A 23,058-nucleotide genomic window follows, 5' to 3' on the forward strand; every position below is an offset into this window, starting at 1 on the left:
CACTTAATTTTTTATGTTGATGCCCAGTGCAGTCAAAATGATTATTTTTACCTGTGTTTTGTATCATATTTTACAACAGCTGATAAAACTAAAACTGTATAAGCGTGAAAAAAATGTGATCATTGTTATTTCCTAATAATTGCTGGTGGGAAAATAAAATCTACACAGGACCTTCTATTCAGAAGGTTTTGCACGGGTGGCGTTCGTTTCAGCTTGCCTGACATCACCAGGCGGTAAATTAGTTAATAGACAAAAAACAAAGAGAGTTCCAAACCTCTCTGCCAAAACAGCTAGTTTTCAGTTTTCCCTCCCCATAGACAACTCCCAGACAGTCCTAGCCAAATCCTTGCTTGAGAAGTTTTTATGGAAAATGATTACAGTAAGGTACTTAATTGTTACCCAGAAATATTAAATACTGAGATAAAAATGACTGTATTAGGCCTTTAATCTCTATGGGATCGGTGTGTCCCCCACCCCCGCGGGACGGTTAAGCTAACGTAGGTTAATGTGATTAGCATGAGGTTGTAAGTTACATGAACATTTCCCAGGACATAGACATATCTGATATGGGCAGACAGCTTAAATTAGTATTAATCTAACTGCACTGTCCAATTTACAGTAGACAATTTACAGTGAAAAAATACCATGCTATTGTTTGAGGAGAGTGCACAATTGTGAAAGAACATATCCACATTCCTTTTGGAACAAAAGTTAGAGAATATAGTGATTCTGAGTACTTTGTATATGACTATTGGGAATGTTATCCTGGATAGCAGAATATACGTGAGTCTTCATTAAAGGTGTGGTCCAATACGTTTCTTTTAACCTTTTCCCCGCTATTTCATTATCTGTCATTGATTTGACAGTTTCTATACCTAGTCTCTCCGTGTAATTCCACCACGTTTCTGTGAAGTATTGGAAATGGAGAAGGCCTGAATTTAAATTAATCTTGCATTTAAGTACCTTTCACCCCAAAAAATGACAATCCCAATGATTCATTTTGTTTTCTACACATTGTCTGGGGTATATGCAGGGCTAATAAAAAACAAGAGTGACATTAAATCACTTCCTTTAGCAGAAGTCAAGCATCCATGCCAGTGTTCTTGTGCCCCTTGGATTAGGTGTCTTATTAAAAACATATTTAATGGATTGCTGATAATATATCAACGTCTCGCTGCACACAATTTTGAGGAAAAAATTAACTGATTTAAATGAGAAATCAGTATTGCAATTTGTTTCTCCTGGCATATTGTATTTGTAATGAAAATTGAGTTTAGAGGCAATTCATTATACTCAGTCTGGGAGAGTACTTACACGGAACCCAAACCGGCTGTGCGCATGCACCATCATGCATAAATGTATTTTGTCCCCCCACACCAAATGCGATCACGACACGCAGGTTAAAATATCAAAACAAACTCTGAACCAATTATATTAATTTGGGGACAGGTCGAAAAGCATTAAACATTTATGGCAATTTAGCTAGTTAGCTTGCACTTTCTAGCTAATTTGTCGTATTTAGCTAGCTTGCTGTTGCTAGTTAATTCGTGCTGGGATATAAACATTGAGTTGTTATTTAGCCTTAAATGCACAAGGTCCTCTACTCCGCCAATTAATCCATACATAAAACGGTCAACGGTCATCTCTCTTCCTTCCAGGATTTTTCTTCTCTTGACTTTATATTGCGATTTTTTGTATGGGTGACCCCAGTGGGAATCAAACTCAAAATCCTGATGATGCAAGCTTCATGTGCTATCAATTGAGCCACACAGGCTTGGGCGTTCAATTGTATACTGAAAGCAATAATGACGCGGGAGGGGATGGCTGCCGTTTTACGGGCTCCTAACCAACTGTGCTATTTTGTTGTTTTTTTCACATTGTTTGTAACTAATTTTGTACATAATGTTGCTGCTACCTTCTCTTATGACCGAAAAGAGCTTCTGGACATCAGAACAGTGATTACTAACCTCGAACTGGACAAAGATTTTTCTTTAATGAGTACAACGCAAAGAATATTCTGCCTTGTCAAGACCAGGCCCAAACCCCCGTCATGAGCGTGAAGAAAAGACAGAGAAAAGGGGGGAGGAGGGCGGGGTGCCTTGTACGAATTTGCCAAAGAGTAGGTAAACCACCACTTATTGGCCAACGTGCAATCATTGGAAAACAAACTCGACGATATACGATTAAGACTATCCTACCAATGGGCAGGGGTGGAAAGAGTACTGTAAAATCCTCCTCAAGTAGAAGTACTGTTACTTAAATGAAATTGTAATCAAGTAGAAGTAAAAAGTAGCACATTTAAAAAGTACTCAGAGTAAAAGTTACTTCTAAAATAATTTGCTATTTCAATTTTGATGGTTATTTTTATTCTCCTTTTACAAGAATGGAAGTTCATGGGAAGGGTGTGGCAACAGAATATGTAATACTACTGTATATGTAATATGCTTGACAGGCTGAATGTTCCATACAACACCAGAAAATAACCAACAAGATAAGATCCAGCACAGCTGATTTTAATATTAAATCTTCAACTTCACATATACAAATGTTCAAAGGAATGTTCAAAAGGAATATTTTTTGTGGAACTACCTATCGAACCCTTACATGATTCAATTCTCTCGGAATTTGCCATTCAGTTTCAGTAGGAGCTGATTTTCTTAGTTAATTGAGTCTATCCTGGCTCGCTTTGCAGTGAAGAGTAGTCCAGCACAGCTAAAAAGACGCCCACAGGCGGCAGATGCAGGCAGGCCTGTGTTGAGTTTGAGGGACAACTTTTTCATGTACGGAAAACAAATGAAGTAAATCTATTTTGTCCGATGGACCAGCAAGATACCAATCCAGCTGCCCTGTACCTTCTGACCGTTCAGTTGTCAGTGATGAGAAGAAACCCTCTTTATCAATGAATGCTGCCTTAGCTGCTCAGTCTCGTCCTGTGTGATTGTGTCAAGATGATTCTTCAGGTACAAACCTGTACATTGGAAACAACACAACATTCACAATTTCAGTGTTTCAGCATACTCTGCTGTATGTGGCTGGCAACACAGTCATATTATTAGCATTGCAATAGCTCTAACACAGTTGTTACTCTCAGATACTGAGATTGATTTGAGTTGTTCAAATACATTCAGACCTAACAAATTCTCTAATGAGGTGAGTCCATGTCTGGCTGTACCCAGACATAGTTATATGCAAAGATGATTGTACAACACCTGTAATGCAACTTGAAAAAAAAAAAGAAAAACATAACAGAAAACAATTTAAGAAAAGACTCAAAGACCAACATATATCATCATATGGACAATGAGGTTAAAAGAAATCATACCGGCAGTGATGACATCAGTTTTGTCAGTCCAAGAAGTCTAGAACTTTCGCAGAAGGATTGCAGCAGCAATAAGCTGTGGCTCCTCCATCATTTCTCCAAAGCGCATTTGGAGACCGTTCTGAATGGCTCTGATAGTGGTAGATACATTTGGCAAGATGCTTCCAGCCTTTGAAGTTTAGTTTTTAGTTTTAAGAAGATCACTGGCAGCAGCCACCCCATATGCGTGTTGGACTGTAGAACGTTCAAGGCTTCATCACTTTGTAGTACTCATTCAAGAAGGACATTTCTGCCGGGCTCAGCCTGAAAGACAAGGTAAATGTAATACCTCTTAGAATACTAACATTTCATGGACAATACATATTACTGTAATAGGAAAACATTACATTGATTCAAAGAATTGCTACTCACATTTTCACTTTTAATTCTTCACACACATTTCTTATGGCATCCTTCCCCTTCTCTTGTATGATACGTGTGATGCTCTCCACAGCCAGGTAAGTTGAGTTCCAACGTGTTTGATTTGGATGGATCAACTGCAGTTTGCACTCATTCTCTACAACTTCAGCAGCTAAGGTTGTCCGGACCGTTTTATTCCACATGGCTTGGCATATGGCAAAAGACCACCCGGACAACCTTTTGTAGCTTTCACTATTTGTTTCTGCCAACGCAGAATCTGTTGTTGAAATGATGTTCAGCAGGTGACATGCACACTGTTGATGCTGAGGGAGATAATCTAGGCCACTGTCATTTTCCAGGATGGAATAGGAGTCTTGGTATTCAACCTGCTCTGCTGGCTCTTCAGCATCTGAGTCTTGGTCTGCTGACTCGACTGCCTGGCTCTGCTCACCGAAAACATTGAATGCTTTGATAAAGTTTGATCCACTTTGTTGTGGTTCTTACCACTTTATCCCTGATCCTTTATGCACAATAGATGTCATCGAGGGCACCTGCAAACACATCAAATGTGTGGGAACCTCTCAATCTCTTGCAAGCGAGTGCAGCAGAACGTCTCACCAGAGTTTCTACATCTATCCAGTGACATGTGACCCCGATATAAACTCATTTGATGAGCTGTCCAACAATCAGTGGTGGTGGCAACAAAATTTACCCTGCCAAGGTGTGCCATAACCGTCTTCTTCATGTGATTGGCAGCTTCATGTATTCTTGAACGAACAGTAGGTCTGGAGATAACGTTGTATTGAGGATGCAAAGTGGTTACCAACTCTTTAAAAGCTGGTTGTTCGACCACAGAGAATGGCTGTTGGCCCTCACAGATCAAATTAATGACAAGCTTGTCAACGGTTGCCTGTGAGATGCACCTGGCTCCTCCCACTTCCATCATTTCAGACATCTTTGCTTGCTTGCAAGTTGAGGTGTTTGGTAGTTCCTTGGTTCGTTTGTTTGTTGTTGCAAAGGTGAGCATATTGTAGTATGTCATCTTTAATGGATGTTTCCTCTGTGGACAAAATTATTGTATCAATCTGGGCAAAATGTATATAGCCTGACCAGTTTGGTTTTATACAAATTAACTTAAACCAGCACAAGATGCAATCTGTAAGTATGTGGGGAATGACAACATTTTTGTTTTGGCTCTGTAGTCCAGCACATTGGATTTTCAAAGATACAATGACAATGGGGTTAAAGTGCAGACTGTCAGCTATAAGAATGTGTTTCAAATGAACCATTTAGAAATTACAGCATGTTTTGAATAATGTCACTGTCCAAATACATATGGATGTTGGGGAATATTGTTATTTATTTTCCCTAGTTATAAGAACTATAGTTTAACCAAACATGATTTTTGGCTATTATTTGAAACTCAGTGATCCAACCAGCTATAGCTAGGTAATAAGCAAGCAAAAAAAGATAAAGATCCCAGGTCTCAAAATTATGTATTTATTTTATCTTCACAAGTTCATTAATTTCACTTTTAGCTATACCCAACAACTTACATTATGGGATGGCCAGATAACGTAAACTCACCCCATTCCGTACAAATGTGTGCAGCTGCAAAGAAAAATAATGGGACTGTAGTGACTGTGTTGACTTCAAAATCTGGGGTGTGAACTACGTTTCTATTCAAGCGTTGATCGACATGGTAATGGCTCTATAGTATTGGAGAAAAGTAGTCATGCCGTAACGTACAGCACGCGTAAAGCAACTATTTCTGTCTTACAATCTCTCTCCACCAGGTGTAGCACTTCTCTCTTTGTTTAAAAACAAGAAATTGACAGTGACGAGGGTAAGGGGGGGATGCCTAGTCATTTTTTGCGTCGTCACTGCAAGTGATCATGACTCTCAAAAGACAATGTTTACTTCTGAAGATCACTTTAGCACCGCCCTAAAAACCTGATTCAAATTCGACACAAACCTTCAAATAGGTATGTAATGACACATTATATAAACTCTTTATAGTGTTTTATTTACATTTTAGAGGTGATAAGTTGGACAGATCGAGTGGAAAAAAGAAGTTTCCCCACACGACATCTCTCCTTCTCACTATCACGCATTAGTTTTGCTTCCCCACCTGACATTTAAAAAAAAGACCCGACGAGGCTCATTGCCTTCTTGAATCATGCAGAAACGGGCAGCGTGGAGGTCTAATCATGGATTCTGTTGGAAAGGGGAGAAATTGTGCTTTACAATGGAATTGACATTAAAGTTGATCTGGAAGTATTACGTTTTTGGGGCGCTAAAATAAGGCCAATTGTACGGACCAAGGCGATGTACAAAAGTGAGTTTACGTTACTAGCCACCATAATGTAAATGTGGTAGCAGCCCTGAATGCAACAGGCTAGTAGCAACACTTTGTTAGCTACACTACATAGCCTACAAAACAAACGCCATTCATGGCGGTAAAATATATTTATAACTTTACTTTTCGTACCATTACGTTTCCTCAAGATGGACATGGAGTTTTTGTAGGCAGCCACCTCCACCATCTTTGATAATCAGAGCTTAAGAGTCCTCTTCTCTGCTTGAAGCTGAAGTGTTCTTTGAGATACGGCCAGGGATTTCCTCCCTCATGGTCTTCAGAAGACCCGGCCACTGGCTCTGTCTCTGTGTGTGTCTGTATTGTCTCCTGAACCTGCTAAATCTCGTTATGGTCCATTTATTTTTTCATGGCATGTAGCTACTTTGTTGTTTTTACTTTTACAGAAAATCCTGCTATCGATTATCATTTTGTTTGCATACACAGCTGTGATTGGGCCGTTGTTGCGCGATGCATGAAACTGAATTGTATTGGTCCATCTGGTCATGTCACTTGTCACTGACAAACAAGTGAACAGTTCTAGCTGCTACAAAAGGGGCAAACTTTATGTGCTTGCCATGATGATGTGTATCCTTTTTCTAGATTGTACTCTGTTTTGAAAATGTACTTAAGTACTTTACTTCATTCAAAATGTACTTAAGTAAAAGTAAAAATACAGCCTTTGAAAAATACTCAAAAAAGTACAAGTAAATAGAAAAGCTACTCAATTACAGGAACGTGAGTAGTTGTAATTCGTTACTTCCATCCCTGCCAATGGGACATTAAAAACTGTAATATCTTATGTTTCACCGAGATGTGGCTGAACGACGACACGGATAATATAGAGCTGGCTGGCTTCACTACCAGCATGTCACATGTTCGTACATTTCCCACACAGAAGCCATGGATTACAGACAACATCCGCTAAATGCTAGAGCTGCCGCTTTCAAGGAGCGGGACACTAATCTGGACACTTATATGAAATCTTGCTATGCACTCAGACGAACCATCAAACAGGCAAAGCGTTAATACAGGACAACAACCTCTCCCGCAATGTGAGCAAGACAAAGGAGCTGGTCGTGTACTATAGGGAAAGGATGGCCGAACAAGTGGAGCAGGTCGATAGATTCAAGTTCCTTGGTGTCCACATCACCAATGAACTATCATGATCCAAACACACCAAGACAGTTGTGAAGAGGACACGACAACACCTTTCCCCCTCAGGAAACTGAAAATATTTGGCATGGGTCCCCAGAGCCTCATATAGTTCTACAGCTGCAACATCGAGAGCATCCTGACCGGTTGCATCACTGCCTGGTATTGCAACTGCTCGGCCTTCGACCATAAGGCGCTACAGAGGGTAATGCGTATGGCCCAGTACATCACTGGGCCCAAGCTTCCTGACATCCAGGACCTATATATTAGGCGGTGTCAGAAGAAGGCCCAATGAATTGTCAAAGACTCCAGTCACCCAAGTCATAGACTGTTCTCTCTGCTTCCGCACGGCAAGCAGTACCAGAGCTCCAAGTCTAGGACCAAAAGACTCCTTAATTAACAGGTTCTACCCCTAAGCCATAAGACTGCTGAACCGTATACCGGGGTATTTGAACATTTCCACAGGATAGTTTTCAATACCGTCAATTTTTTTTACTACATTTCTAAAAAAAAAAAAGGAATATTTGCAGCTACTTTTTAAGTAAATACCTGCAGTCAACATGCAATAGGAGATGATCACATTCTTAATTTCCCATTATAAATCTTCCCATAGTCCCCAGTCACAAAATTGTCAAAGACTCCAGCCACCCAAGCCACAGAATGTTCTCTCTGCTACCGCATGGCAAGCAGTACCAATGCACCAAGTCTGGAACCAGCAGGACCCTGAACAGCTTCTACCCCCAAGCTAAAGTATAAGACTCCTAAACAAGACTGCTAAATAGCTCATCAAATGGCTACTCAGACTACCTACATTGACCCTTTTTTTGCACGAACTCTCCTGCATTGACTCTATGCACACACACACCGGACTCTACCCATACACTCACTCATACTTACACTGACACCCTAACACACACAACGGACCGTAGTTGATCCATGATCCGTACGGATCACCCCCCATGGTTCGGCACGCATGTGAACCTCAGGGGGCGGCAGGGTAGCCTAGTGGTTAGAGCATTGGACTAGTAACCAGAAGGCTGCAAGTTCAAACCCCCAACCTGACAAGGTACAAATCTGTCATTCTACCCCTGAACAGGCAGTTAACCCACTGTGCCTAGGCCGTCATTGAAAATAAGAATTTGTTCTCAATCTGACTTGCCTAGTTAAATAAAGGTAAAATAAAAAATTGCAAAGTTTAACCATCATAATGTGAAATACAGTTTTACTGCCGCTGTTACTTTTTAAAGTAATAATTCCCTAAATCTCGATGCAGAGTTGCAGTGAAAAGATAAAGACAAAGATGCGTGCTGTGTTTTACTCTGAAGCCTGAAGGTTGATTTAATTATTTTTTTAAAGCAGTTGTGTGTACTGTTCACGTGAACGGGGTATGTTGAATCACAATGCATCAATCCTGGAAGCTCGCATTACAAAAAGCAAAGAAGAAAAAAGAGCAGTGACAGCCATGGCTAGTGGGAGGAGCTGAAGAACTGGAAAAGCCTCCCGCTTCATTTAAGTCTCATGTATGGGAGCATTTTGGCTTCCCTGTCAAATATGATGATGGAAGAAGGGTGGTGGACAACACCATTACGGTGTGTAGGCATTGTGCCACAAGAAAGACGTATGATCATGGAAATACATCGAGCATGGCCACACATTTAAAGCGTCATCACCCTGGTGTGTCAGTGACAGGAGCCAACTCAGTCAAGAGACAACAACTTCTCACCTCGACATTTAAGCAGCCCTTTGCTGCAGAATCAGACCGGGCTAAAGCCATCACCAAATCGATTGGGATGTTTATCGCTGCAGACATGAGGCCATACATACTCGGTTGTGGAAAACTAAGGGTTTAAAAATATGATGAAATTGCTTGAGCCACGCTATGAATCCCCTCGCCCACCCACTTTGCCAGATCTTTATGAACAGGAAAATATCAAAATTGTCTACAAATTATCCAAGGCATCCTCTGTTGCCCTCACCACAGACAGGTGGACCTCCAGGGCAACGGAAAGCTTTGTGACTGTGACTGCTCACTACACCACAGAGGAGTGGGAGATGTGAAGTCCGGTGCTACAGACACGTCCCCTCTATGAGAGCCACACAGGCACGAATCTGGCGCAGGTACTGCTAAGAGCAGTAGCAGAATGGAGGTTAGAGTGGCCCAATAGCAATATCCCAATCACCACAGATAATGCCAAGAACCAAGTAAATGCAGTGATAGAAGCTGGGATGGGGCCACAGATAGCTTGCTTTGCACATGTGATCAATATAGCATCCCAAAGGGGAATCTCAGTGAACCAGATGGACCGCCTCCTTGGGAGGATCAGGAAGGTGGTTTCCTTTTTCCACGACGCTCAACAGCCGCTCATGTGCTTAAGACCAAGCAAGAAATGTTACAGCTACCGACCCACAAGCTCATACGCAATGTCACAACAAGATGGAACTCCACTTATGACATGTTGGAGCGCTATCTTGAGTAGCAGGCAGCTGTATACTCTGCACTGACAGACAAGACCCTGAAAAAAATAAAGACGTCCTTGCCTTTTCTGATGATGACGTGAAAGTGTCAAAATTGTTACAACCATATTGAGCACTGAAACTGCACCATATGTGTCCGTGATTCTACCTCTGAAAACAAGGATTGTACAATCCATGGCCCCAAGTGAGGAAGACGGCACCATCACTAGAGATGTCAAGGCTGCCATTAGAGAGGACCTGAACCCCAGATACCCCCATGTACAGGACTACCTTCAAAACAAACATCTACTGCACTGGAACCAAGGTTCAAGTCCCTGTCTCATCTAGACCTTGCCCTACACCGGAGGACATACAGTGATCTCACCACTGAGATTGTGTGAAAGAAAATAAGAAATAAGTAAATAAGAGTGAATTACTTAAATAATAAATAATCTTAGTCTATGCTATTGCTATTAGAATCATCCATTTTTGATTTGGAATAATAATGTCTTTTATTAAATGTTATTCTCACAAATATAGTTCTATGAAATATGAAAATAAATAATTAGTTAGTTTAATAGATCAAGTAATTTTTTCTGCATGGTCAAGCCACAGAGCCGACAGGAGCAGACTCAGAGGCATCTCCTCCACAAATTAATTTGGCCACGAAGGAGCTTTTCGGGGAGGCCTTTGCGAGCAAGGACACAGGCAAGACGTTTGCCAACACCATCAAAGAGGAGGTGGCATCCTACAAGGCAGCAAGCGGCATTCCAGTGGATGGTGATGCACTGGCATGGTGGAAAAGCAATGAGTGTAAATACCCTCACATTGCCATGATGGCAAGACGCTACCTGGCTGTGCCTGACACTTCAGTTCCTAGCGAGAGGGTGTTCTCCACGGCAAGGGAAGTAGTGACTGCAAAGAGGTCTATCCTCTCCCAAGACAATGTAGACAGCGTCATCGTTTTGAAAAATAATTTCAAGTTATAAGCTCAGGTCTGCTTTGCTTTCTTTTTTTCCCTTTTTTTGATGATGTGGACACAGGATATTCTTTCATTCACTATTGTTCAAAGGAAGATGGTATCATGCCTCATATTGCACTTTAATTTAACAATTGAGTATTGAATATTTTACTTAAACATTGAAAAGTTCCTTGCTTTAAGTAATAAATGGAAAGCAAAGATATTTGTCTCCCTTTCTTTTTTGCGGAGCCGAAAAATGATCCTATCTGTGACTCAAAACCATGATCCTATCCAAACCGTGAGTTTTGTTATCCATTGCACCACTAATGCACACATATGCATACTGACACCACACACTCACACACACACTTTCTCACTCACCTAGGGCTGTGGCGGTCACAACATTTAGTCAGCCGGTGATTGTCAAGCAAATAACTGTCCGTTTTATGGTAACTGACAGTTAATTAACAAAAACACATTTAGCATCTCCTGGCTTCCACACATAGCCTACAAGCCATTTTAAAGTTTAATAAATCTGTGTAATATAGCCTACACCTTCACAATAAATCCATTATTTATTTTAGACGGGTCTAAAGAAGCATGATATGAACAAAATGCAGTCTTTTTCAGAAGAAAAGAATAGCATACTCTGAGTTGTCCTTATGTTAGGTCCTGATGTGGCTATGCCAGACACGATTTGCTTATAATTCCGTGGCATTATTTTATATTATTTTATAGTATGAAGAATACAATTGAACAATGGGATGTTTATATAAAATATAAATATTTTCTCCAAACGATTTAAGGGAGTGCGCCCATCTGGCTGTTCTGTGTTGAGCGGTTAACCTCTCTGGGATATGTGGAACGGTGGTGTCCCCCCTTGCCAACAGCCAGTGAAATTGCAGGGTGCCACATTCAAAACAACATAAATCCCATTATTACAATTCCTCAAACATACAAGTATTTTACACCATTTTAAAGCTAAACTTTTTGTAAATCCAGTCCCAGTGTCCGATTTCAAAAAGGCTTTACGTCGAAAGCACACCAAACGATTATGTTAGGTCAGCACCTAGTCACAGAAAAACACAGCCATTTATCCAGCCAAAGAGAGGAGTCACAAAAAGCAGAAATAGAGAAAATGAATCACTAACCTTTGATGATCTTCATCAGATGACACTCATAGGACTTCATGTTACACAATACATGTATGTTTTGTTCAATAAAGTTGATATTTTTTCCAAAAATCACAGTTTACATTGGCGCGTTATGTTCAGTAGTTCCAAAACATCCAGTGATTTTGCAGAGAGCCACAAGATTGTAGACCTACACAAGGCTAAAATGGGCTACAAGACCATCGCTAAGCAGCTTGGTGAGAAGGTGAGAAGGTAACAACAGGTGGTGCGATTATTCGCAAATGGAAGAAACACAAAAGAACTGTCAATCTCCCTCAGGCCTGGGACTCCATGCAAGATCTCACCTCGTGGAGTTGCAATGATCATGAGAACGGTGAGGAATCAGCCCAGAACTACACGGGAGGAGCTTGTCAATGATCTCAAGGCAGCTGGGAACATAGTCACCAAGAAAATAATTGGTAACACACTACGCCGTGAAGGACTGAAATCCTGCAGCGCCCGCAAGGTCCCCCTGCTCAAGAAAGCATATATACATGTCCGTCTGAAGTTTGCCAATGAACATCTGAATGATTCAGAGGACAACTGGGTGAAAGTGTTGTGGTCAGATGAGACCAAAATGGAGCTCTTTGGCATCAACTCAACTCGCCTTGTTTGGAGGAGGAGGAATGCTGCCTATGACCCCAAGTACACCACCCCAAACCATCAAACACGGAGGTGGAAACATTATGCTTTGGGGGCGTTTTTCTGCTAAGGGGACAGGACAACTTCACCGCATCAAAGGGACGATGGACGGGGCCATATACCGTCAAATCTTGGGTGAGAACCTCCTTCCCTCAGCCAGGGCATTGAAAATGGGTCGTGGATGGGTATTCCAGCATGACAATGACCCAAAACACATGGCCAAGGCAACAAAGGTGTGGCTCAAGAAGAAGCACATTAAGGTTCTGGAGTGTCCTAGCCAGTCTCCAGACCTTAATCCCATAGAAAATCTGTGGAGGGAGCTGAAGGTTCGAGTTGCCAAATGTCAGCCTCGAAACCTTAATGACTTGGAGAAGATCTACAAAGAGGAGTGGGACAAAATCCCTCCTGAGATGTGTGCAAACCTGGTGGCCAACTACAAGAAACGTATGACCTCTGTGATTGCCAACAAGGGTTTTGTCACCAAGTACTAAGTCATGTTTTGCAGAGGGGTCAAATACTTATTTCCCTCATTAAAATGCAAATCAATTTATAACATTTTTGATGTGTTTTTCTGGATTATTTTGTTGTTATTCTGTGTCTCACTGTTCAAATAAACCTACCATTAAAATTATAGACGGATCATTTCTTTGTCAGTGGGCAAACGTACAAAATCAGCAGGGGATCAAATACTTTTTTCCCTCACTGTATATGCCAGTTAGTCTCTACACCCCTTGTAAAGAGGATTAATGTGCTTCATTTTAAGAGGTTATTTGGCCACTTTAGTTGTGATACAAACCTTTTTAAAATATATCGGCCTTTGGGCTAGGCTACATGAGGTGTGCGACTATGATTCGAAAAAGTCGCAAAAAAAAGGCATTATTTCTTATGCTGGGCATCATTCACACGTGATAGGCTAATATTGTCACCCATCAGACTATTCTTTATTTAATCTTGTCTTTACATATACTAAATAATATGTGTGACATTTGTTTGGATTTAGAATGGACCATTATGATGCACCTGCATCGAAATGGGCAGAGTGAAAAAATACATGTCACCTATGCACTTAAATAGTGAATGGAGGACACTTCCCCGTTGTTTATTTTCATGCCAGCCAGATAGGCTATACTCCTGTTTTAAAGAGAAGCAATGTGCTTAATTAATTAAAATAAATATAGTAGGCCTTGCCTATAGAAAGCTGATGGGATCCTCGTATTTTTATTAACGGCCATCACTCTGTTTTCTCCCGCAATTACATAGCCTATAGAAATGTAGCGCAACATTAGCTCATGGGTTCTCATGAAGTATTTGATTAGATTTTAAAAAAAACATTTGCATTCATGTCAGGGTTATTAGAGGGACAATAGAGTGCTGAGTACCAGGCAGTTAGCAAGTTTGGTATGCTACTAATGACCAGCAGCAGCATAAGAGCTTGGAGAAACCTAATTACTTTGACTAAATGGTCACATGGAATTTGACTGCAGTCATGACTTGTGACCGCAGGTGTAGTTGTAATAGGGTCACCGCAACAGCCCTACACTCACCACATACGCTGCTGCTACTGTCTATCATCTATCCTGTTGCCTCGTCACTTTACCCCTACCTATATGTACAGTACATAGCTGCCTAAATTACCTTGTACCCTGCACATTGACTCAGTAGACACTTCCTGTATACTGTATAACCATGTTATTTTGTACTCCCTATATATAGCCATGTTATTTTTACTTGTTATTTTTATTCATTATTCACTGTATTTTTATCCCTCGTGTCACTATTTAAATTTTTATTTTTAACTCTGCATTGTTGGAAATGGACCTGTAAGTAAGTGTGTCACTGTTATTCTACACCTGTTTTCTATGATGCATGTGACAAATAACATCTGATTTGATTTAAATAGATTTAGTTTACAAGCACACATTGACAAGAGACCTCACTCACTGTTGTGCAGCATGCGCCAGGTGACCTAGCTACAGTAAGGAATTGAAACAAAATGTTTGCCAGCTAGATATCTTGTAAATATTAAGTTAACTGTCAAAAATGTGCTAAATACTCAGCAGTTATGTAGTTGGTTTGTAGCTTGTCATCTAGCTAGCTAAGTGGTTAGCTTCTTGCTAAATCCAGCTTCTCTTGGTAAGAGCAGATAATCGCTTCCTGGATCAATATTGGTTTTGTGTGTGTAGCAATCTCTGAGTAGCATTTTTTTGTTACTTTTGAGCTGCGATGTCTGTCGTGCAAATAGTTTATGGCAGAGACTGTATTAAATGTTTGCATCCGCTCATTAGCATTTAGCTAGCCATTCGCTATGGGATTTTACATGTATTTGTTAGCATTGGTTTTCTTTGGATTACAGAGGCTCAGTGGGGTTTGAAAATAGTGCCCCTTGTCTTCATTGCCAGTATTACATTGTTGCATGGACTCATTCCATGTTCAATAATAGTGGTAAACATCATTTTTGAATGACTACCCCATAACTGTATCCCACACAATCAGTACAATTATCTGCAAGGTCCCTCAATCGAGTAGTGGATTTCAGGCAGATTTAACCACAAAGACCAGAGAGATGTTTCAATGCCTCGCAATGAAGGGCATCAATTGATAGATGTGTAAAAAAATAAAATAAACAGACGCTGAATATCCCTTTGAGTGTGGTGAAGTTGTTCATTAGGCTTTAGATAGTGTATCAATACAATACACCCAGTCACTACAAAGATACAGATGTCCTTCCTAACTCAGTTGCCGGAGAGGAAGGAAACTGCTCAGGGATTTTACCATGAGGCCAATGGTGATTTTAATGGAAAGTGAGGATGGATCAACAACATTGTAGTTACTCCACAATACTAATCTAAATGACAGAGCGAAAAGAAGGAAGCCTGTACGGAAAATAAATATTCCAAAACATGCAACCTGTTTGCAACAAGGCACTTAACCTGTAGTGACGCCCAGCCCGTGAACGGGACCGTTATCATCATCTGACACTAATTAGCATAACGCAACGGACATAAATCTTCCTAGAAAATATTCCTATTCATGAAAATCACAAGTGAAATATATTGGAGCACAGCTTAGCCTTTTGTTAATCACTCTGTCATCTCAGATTTTCAAAATATTCTTTACAGCCAACGCTAGACAAGCATTTGTGTAAGTTTATCATAGCCTAGCATAGCATTATGCCTTGCTAGCAGCAGGCAAACTTGTCACGGAAATCAGAAAAACAATCAAATTAAATCGTTTACCTTTGATGAACTTCAGATGTTTTCACTCACGAGATTCCCAGGTAGACAGCCAAAGTTAATTTTTTCCCAAAATATTATTTTTGTAAGCGAAATAGCTCCGTTTGTTCTTCACATTTGGCTGAGAAATCGGCCGGAAATTGCGGTCACCACAACGCCGAAAAATATTCCAAATTAGCTCCATAATATCGACAGAAACATGGCAAACGTTGTTTAGAATCCATCCTCAAGGTGTTTTTCTAATATCTATTCGATAATGTATCCGTTGGGAAAATTCATTTTTCTCTAGGACCGACTGGAGTAATGGCTACCTCTGCACTTTACGCGAGAATCTCTCTCGGAGCCACCATGTGACCACTTACGCAATGTGCCCCCATACGGCTATTCTTCAACAGAAATGAGTAAAACTACGTCACAATGCTGTAGACACCTTGGGGAATACGTAGAAAGTGTAAGCTCGTTGATGGTACATTCACAGCCATATAGGGAGTTATTGGAATGCAGCGCTTTCAAAACCTGGGGCACTTCCGGATAGGAAGTGACAATATCACAGACAATATCTTTACAATTTTGGAAACATTAGAGTGTTTTCTATCCAAAGCTGTCAATTATATGCATATTCTAGTATCCTTTCCTGACAAAATATCCCGTTTAAAACGGGAAGTTTTTTTTCCAAAAATGAAAATACTGCCCCCTAACACCAAGAGGTTTTTAAGTAATACTGCAAAACATTTGGCAAATATAGGAACTTTTGTCCTGAATTTAAAGCATTATGTTTGGGACAAATCCAGCACAACATAGTACCACTTTTCATATTTTAAAGTATGGTGGTGGCTGCATCATATTATGGGTACTGTATGCTTGTCATCGGAATACAGAATACACCTATAAACACAGGCCAAATCCTGGAGGAAAACCTGGTTTAGTCTGCTTTCCAACAGACACTGGGAGATGAATTCACCTTTCAGCAGAACAATAACCTAAAACACAAGGCCAAATCTACACTGGAGTTGCTTACCAAGAAGACATTGAATGTTCCTGAGTGGCCTAATTATAGTTTTGACTTAAATCATCTTGAAGATATTTGGCAAGATTTGAAAATGTCTGTCTATCAATGATCAACAATCAACATCACAGATCTTGAAGAATTAAAAAACTAATAATGGGCAAATATTGTACAATCCAGCTGTGTAAACCTCTTAGAAGACTCACAGCTGTAATCACTGCTAAAGGTGCTTCTACAAATGATTGACTCAGGTGTGAATACTAATGAAATTAGATGTTTATTTATTTCATTTTCAATACATTCGCAAAAATGTCAAAAAACATGTTTTCACTTTGTTACTATTGGGTATTGTGTTTAGATGGGTGAGTAAAGAAAATATTTATTCAATTTTGAATTCAGGCTGAACACAACAAAATGTGGAATAAGTCAAGGGGTATGAATACTTTCTGAAGGCACTGTTTTTCCTTCACGCTATGAAGCAACACCACTGAACCAAATGAACCCAGGCCAACCAATGGATGATGATACAATTGGAATGTGTTGGCTAGCCATGGACATTTCAAATTGGCGCCCAGAAAAAAATAATTCAGAGTTCATTACAGGGCAAAATCGATTCAATAAGAAACGTAGGTGATCTCTAGAATATCCAATGGCACATGATAAATATGTGGGAAACACAGAATGACTCCTTTTGTTTACATGGGTTACATCAATGAATGGACATCCTACAGTCCGATGTGTGTTTGTGTAAGCCCCAGAAATGGGATACAATGGCCTATTCAGGACATGGTGGGTAAAGCTGGGCAGGCCAAACGTATATGGATCAACTGGAATAAGATCTACAGTGCCAGCAAAGATATGTGAGAGTTGTATATCGCTACAGTATGCTAGGTGAATAGATTACATACATGTCCCTTAGCATCGGTCAAAGAACGGATTTACCCACATTTTATTGTGCATTAACCTCAGAGTCTCATAAACCACAGGACTCAATGGCTGTGAATGGTTTTGATTTACAGTTTACTCCTCCCACTAGCTCAGACACAAAACATACCACGGATGTACAGACCAGAGGGACTGACTACATGCAGTTGGTTGACAGATTCAAAATGACTGTCCAATAATTAAGTACATTTCAAAAAACTGACAAATACCTGCCCGACTGCCAAATTACTAGCCTACATATTCCAACCCCAAAAGATATTTGTCCAAATACTTGCCCACACAGCCTACAGTTCCATATCTTTTGACATATTACCATTCAAAAGCTCTTGTCAGAATATAGTGTACTGTGTATCATAACAGTAAGCTCACAGCTCTAGAGATCATATTTCGCATAAACTAAAACCAATCTGACAATCTCAGCAACAAAGTCAACTAAGGACAGCTTCCAATGAGCTAGATATGATTTGCAAATACAGGATTCAGTGTCTGCTGGTATTCATCCTTTCTTAATCCACACACACGTACAAACATACCCAGGAACACGCATACATGCATGAATGCACACACACATAGATAAAAAACAATTGGCAAACCTGTCCCTTTGGCTGCGTTTACACAGTTAGCCAGCCCAATTCTTATAATCTTTTACTCATTTGTCTTTCGACCAATCATATCAGCTCTGAAAAATATCTAATATGAAAAGATCTTATGTGATTTGTGAAAAGACCAATTAGTAAAAAAAATATCAGAATTGGGTGGGTTTTCTTGTCACGTATACTCTTTTTCCCGCACACCTGTCACCATCGTGAAGCGCACCAGCACCTCATGACACTCACCTGGACTCCATCACCTCCTTGATTATCTTCCCTATATCTGTCACACCCCTCGGTTCTTTCCTCAGGTGTTATTGACTCTGTTTCATGTGGGTGTGTTGTTTGTGTTTCATGTTTATTGTTTTGTTAATTTATTTATTAAAACACTCACTCCCTCTCAGCGCACTCATTACATTTCGTCATGCCGCATTAAAATGTAATACAATTTTACCATTAAATTACTTATCTTTACTATTAGGCACATAAAACATTTTCCCAATAGAGGCCCCCTTGAATGTCACGGTATAATTTGCACTCTTGTGTCAGGTCTTGTGTCATTTGCTCAGGTTTTCATGCGATTGTGCTACACAACAGGCTTTGACTTGTGTTCAGAAAGCTGCTCAGGATTCAGATGGACTTACCTCACTTTCCTCTGTACGTAGACTACCTCACTATGCTACAACCCAAAGTGAGTGACTGGGGTAGCCACAAGTAGAATCAACTCCATTTAGACTGTATTGTGTGTGTGCCTTAATGCGTGTGTGTCTGTGTGGCTATATCTGACAGGGTGGTTGTGGCAAGTGATTTACCACTATCCGTAATCTGGTGTGGAATTCGCCCAATTAGCTTTCCGACATTATGTTAACGAATCATTTCAACAGCATCGCCTTAGACATTAGCACAATGGAGCTGCCAATGGACCGTACTGTATTAAAATGGAAAGGTTGTCTCAGTGGCACTACGCTACCTGCATGACATTTCACTACTCACATGGGATTGTGGTGTTCATATTATTTATTCCTGTTTCATTTCAGAGGCTGGGCAAAGTGGGAGGAATTTTCAACAATAAACCCCAGACATAGGCCAAGACTAATTGGGGAGTACAATTGCATCACCATTTTTTCTATACTGCTGAGTAAAGGAGCATGAAACTATGTGATCGAGAGTTACCACAGCCTAGCTGATATAACAATGAACAAGCCCTAGACGAAGGGACAACACAAGCCTTTCAGGGACAATATCAGCCAAAAGGACAAAGCTGGGTTGTGCTGCTGAAAAAGTGATGGGAATTGAAAGTGGAGACTGGAGAGACTTCTAATGGAGATTCCACTTTGTGGAGGGATGAAAGTCTTTGTGGCTTTGCTTGTCTGCTGTATTCTTGTCTCTCTCATTCTGGATCTTTCGGTCTCTAGTTCTGGTTCTCTCTCTGTTTTTCGTTCTGGCTGGTCGCTTCGCTCTAATGCTGCTGCTTCTGCACCGCTACAAACGAGCCCTTACTCCCTGGTTCCCTTTGCGACCGATATTAATCCTAGATTGTTTCAGTTTGTCCTGGACCTCAAAGTTTAATCTGAAAGGCCTCAACTAGGTCTTCTTCTAAAATCCAATCCGACCACCGAGAGTGTGATTGAGTTATGTTACACTGCCAACTCAATCCAAGACAATTGATAAGCATAGGGGCTGACAGAAGGCCCCGGACTAATGACTTTTTAGCCCCCGTCTGAAAATGACCTTGAATGCAGGTAGGCAATTATCGCCAGCCACTGGGCTTCTCCCTCTGTCTGCCCTCTTTTTGAAGCTGCTGTTGTCTAATAGTGGGGGCAAGAAGATACTCGATATTCTGGCTGCATGGCAACACCTCAAACCCCCTTCGCCCAAGGGGACATCAATCAAAAGTTTTGCGAGGAGGTATAACGATAGAGCAGGGAGGTATAAGAAAGGGCCACTCTGTTTCCTGTCAATGCAGCATTTTCCATGACGCCTGTTAATGTTTCTATTTATTTAGTAAGGGCATACCTGTTTGACAGATAAGGGAGCAGGGGATTTGACGGTGGAGGTATGTTGGATTCAGTTTAAAGTAGTGCAGAGTCAAAGGTCTGGATCATTCCGTAGCCATATTATCATAGAACCATAGTAAACAGAATTCTAGCGGTGGAAAGGTTGGGTGTTTTAAAAATAGATTTTGAGAATAGAGGCAGAGGTTGGAAGGAGGTTGATTTATTTGTTAAGAGCACATTTAAATTTCCGGCCTCAATCAATGTCCCTTTCGCCTCGCCTGGTGGGTGTTTTATCAACGTGGTGCATATTCATTTGCTTACAGCAACACCAAAATGGAACATCAGAAAACACCAAATTAGCAACACAATGGCACGACTGGAGCATTTCAATACATGTTTGAGCACAATGGGAAATTATAAAAGAGCAGAAGTATGATGTTGAAAACATATTTCAAAAGAGCATCGAACTGAGAGACCTAATACGACTGTATATGCCTGGGATTGTACATCGCCCGTGGCAATCAATTTCCCCTTTTCTCCCATGTTATGTTATTATTTGATACAATCTTTTCAAAAATGTAAAAAGTTATCATTCATAATGCTGCCCCCACTGCGCTTGCCCAGGATTGAACACGTCCTGTTTGTAATAAGCAGTGTGCATCAATAACATGGCTCTCCATCCCGAAAACCAAACACAGATAAGGCAGAGGAGTGATTTATCAAAGGACCTGTTGAACTACAGTAACATTTATCAGGAAAAGCAATGAATGATTTCATGCAGCATATGTTTCTGTTATTCATCGAACTGTATTGTCATACCTCTGACTACTAGACAAACCAAAGCTATCAGTCCCCTACACTAGCATATAATCTTAAAATTAATTCATCCTTTCCTTCTTTCTTTCAATCAAGGGTCATGTGGTAATCACTGATCTGACATGATGACATCTGGCGAAAACAATGCAGAGGAAAGCTTGCTTGCACTAATCAAGTCAAGTCCGATCAGTGAAGGGAGGGAGGAAGGATAGAATGCATTTTAAGAGTATTCAGGGCCTGTGTTTGGTTCAACCTGACAATTATCTTTTCAGTTGTCAAAATGGAGTGCCTGTAATGCTGTTGTCTCAGTGCCCATGCGGAAGATACCATCTGATCCCGGGGTACATTTGTCCACCCCATGCCCCACGAAAGAAAATGAACAATGATGGGGGCAATGATGGGGGCTGATATGCAATTTGCAACTCATTTACGCCACATGAAACAGACGTGAGATTGGGACATCAGTGCACTGCCAAAGCACTATCTTCCCCTTAAATGTAATTTACTACCGCATCTTTAAAAAGTACTTGGAGTGAGACCTGCAATTATTGACAATGGTACAGTTGAAAGCTTTGTGCAGTGCTTTTAGTTTTTCACTGCTTTGTGGTGCTGAATTAATAGAGAGACTAAGCCCACATCAACATTCACAATCTTTGCTTGCTCTTTGGTTTGCATTGCTTGCCTAAAAATGTTTCACATTTACAGAGGACTATTTTGAACACTTACACATTGTTGTAAATGAGTGCAAATGCATAATGATGCACAACATTGGACCTAGTAACATTTTTTATTTTGTTTGACATTAACTAGCAAGAAATGCAGGCTTCAGAGTGAAGTGTGGGTACTCTACCAGCGGCACGGTGCAGTTGAATAAAATCGCCTGAGGTGGTCTGCTTGCAATCAGTTGGAGCAATTTGTTTCACTTACCTAAAAAGAGAAGAAAATCAAAACACATGCATTACATTAGAAATTCAAAAATGTTACCGCATGGACAGGAATGTTAAAAAGGATTCAGATTCTTCCAAAGCATAAGTAAATACTAACATTTAAAATGACATATGGCATTGCGCTAAGTCAGACATTGTATTTGCATTTCAAATCAAATTGTTGTGAATCTCATTTCAGCTTTACAATGAACATATATACAGTAGACACTCTCCCCAAAATGATCCATCGCTATCACAGTGATCAGTACTTCGTGCCAGTGACCATCGATCACATTCGCCATGGTTTCCCTTCCCGTTAGGCAGTAGCGATGAGGCACACATCAACGTGATTTGTATGCAGGTCTTGTGTTCAGCCAAAGTTGTGGCGCAAAACATTATCTAAAATACTGTGCTGAGTTGGTGTCAACTTCAAATGTTAACAGGATAATGAAGAATAATGCCACTATGGAGGCTGGGACATAGAAATCAGTAGTTCAGTAGTATGGAGCACAGCAGGTCTACAACAAAGCCAATGGTAGAATGTCTCAGTACCCGCCTCTACATGGACGTTTGCAGTCAGATCCAACTTCAGCGTCAGTTGAAGTCTCCTGAGATTGTCAGATTACATGCGCACTCAGCTGCAGCTTGTCAATTTTGTCAAATGCGTCAGGGAAAACCTCTCTCAAGCATGTCACTGGGGAGTGGGATCTGACGAGGTGAACTTGAGGTAAAAGCATTCTTATGCAAAACAACCCTTTCAACATTTTGTTGTTGTGTTACAGCATGCATTTAAAATATATTAAATTGAGATTTTGTGTCACTGGTTTATACAAAATACCCCACAATGTAAAAGGGAATTATGTTTTTAGAATTTTTGACAAATTAATGAAAAATGTAAAGCTGAAATGCTTGAGTCAAGCCTAAATAAGTAAAAATGTGCTTAGCAAGTCACATACTGTAAAAACTTACATGGACTCACTATGTGTGCAATAATAGTGTTTAACATGATTTTTGAATGACTATCTTATCTCTATACCCCACACATACACACACGCGCATTATATGTAAGGTCCCTAAGTCGAGTACT

At 40.4% G+C, this 23,058-nt stretch overlaps 1 protein-coding gene across 1 annotated transcript in view; it reads right to left on the reverse strand.

Annotated features, from left to right (window-relative positions):
* Positions 1-23,058, reverse strand: part of ntm (neurotrimin) — a 433,502-nt gene that overhangs the window by 230,592 nt on the left and 179,852 nt on the right. The gene's annotated exons all lie outside the window — the stretch shown is intronic.

The sequence above is a fragment of the Oncorhynchus tshawytscha genome, linkage group LG30, assembly GCF_018296145.1.
Source record: "Oncorhynchus tshawytscha isolate Ot180627B linkage group LG30, Otsh_v2.0, whole genome shotgun sequence".
NCBI classification, from domain to species: Eukaryota; Metazoa; Chordata; class Actinopteri; order Salmoniformes; family Salmonidae; genus Oncorhynchus; species Oncorhynchus tshawytscha.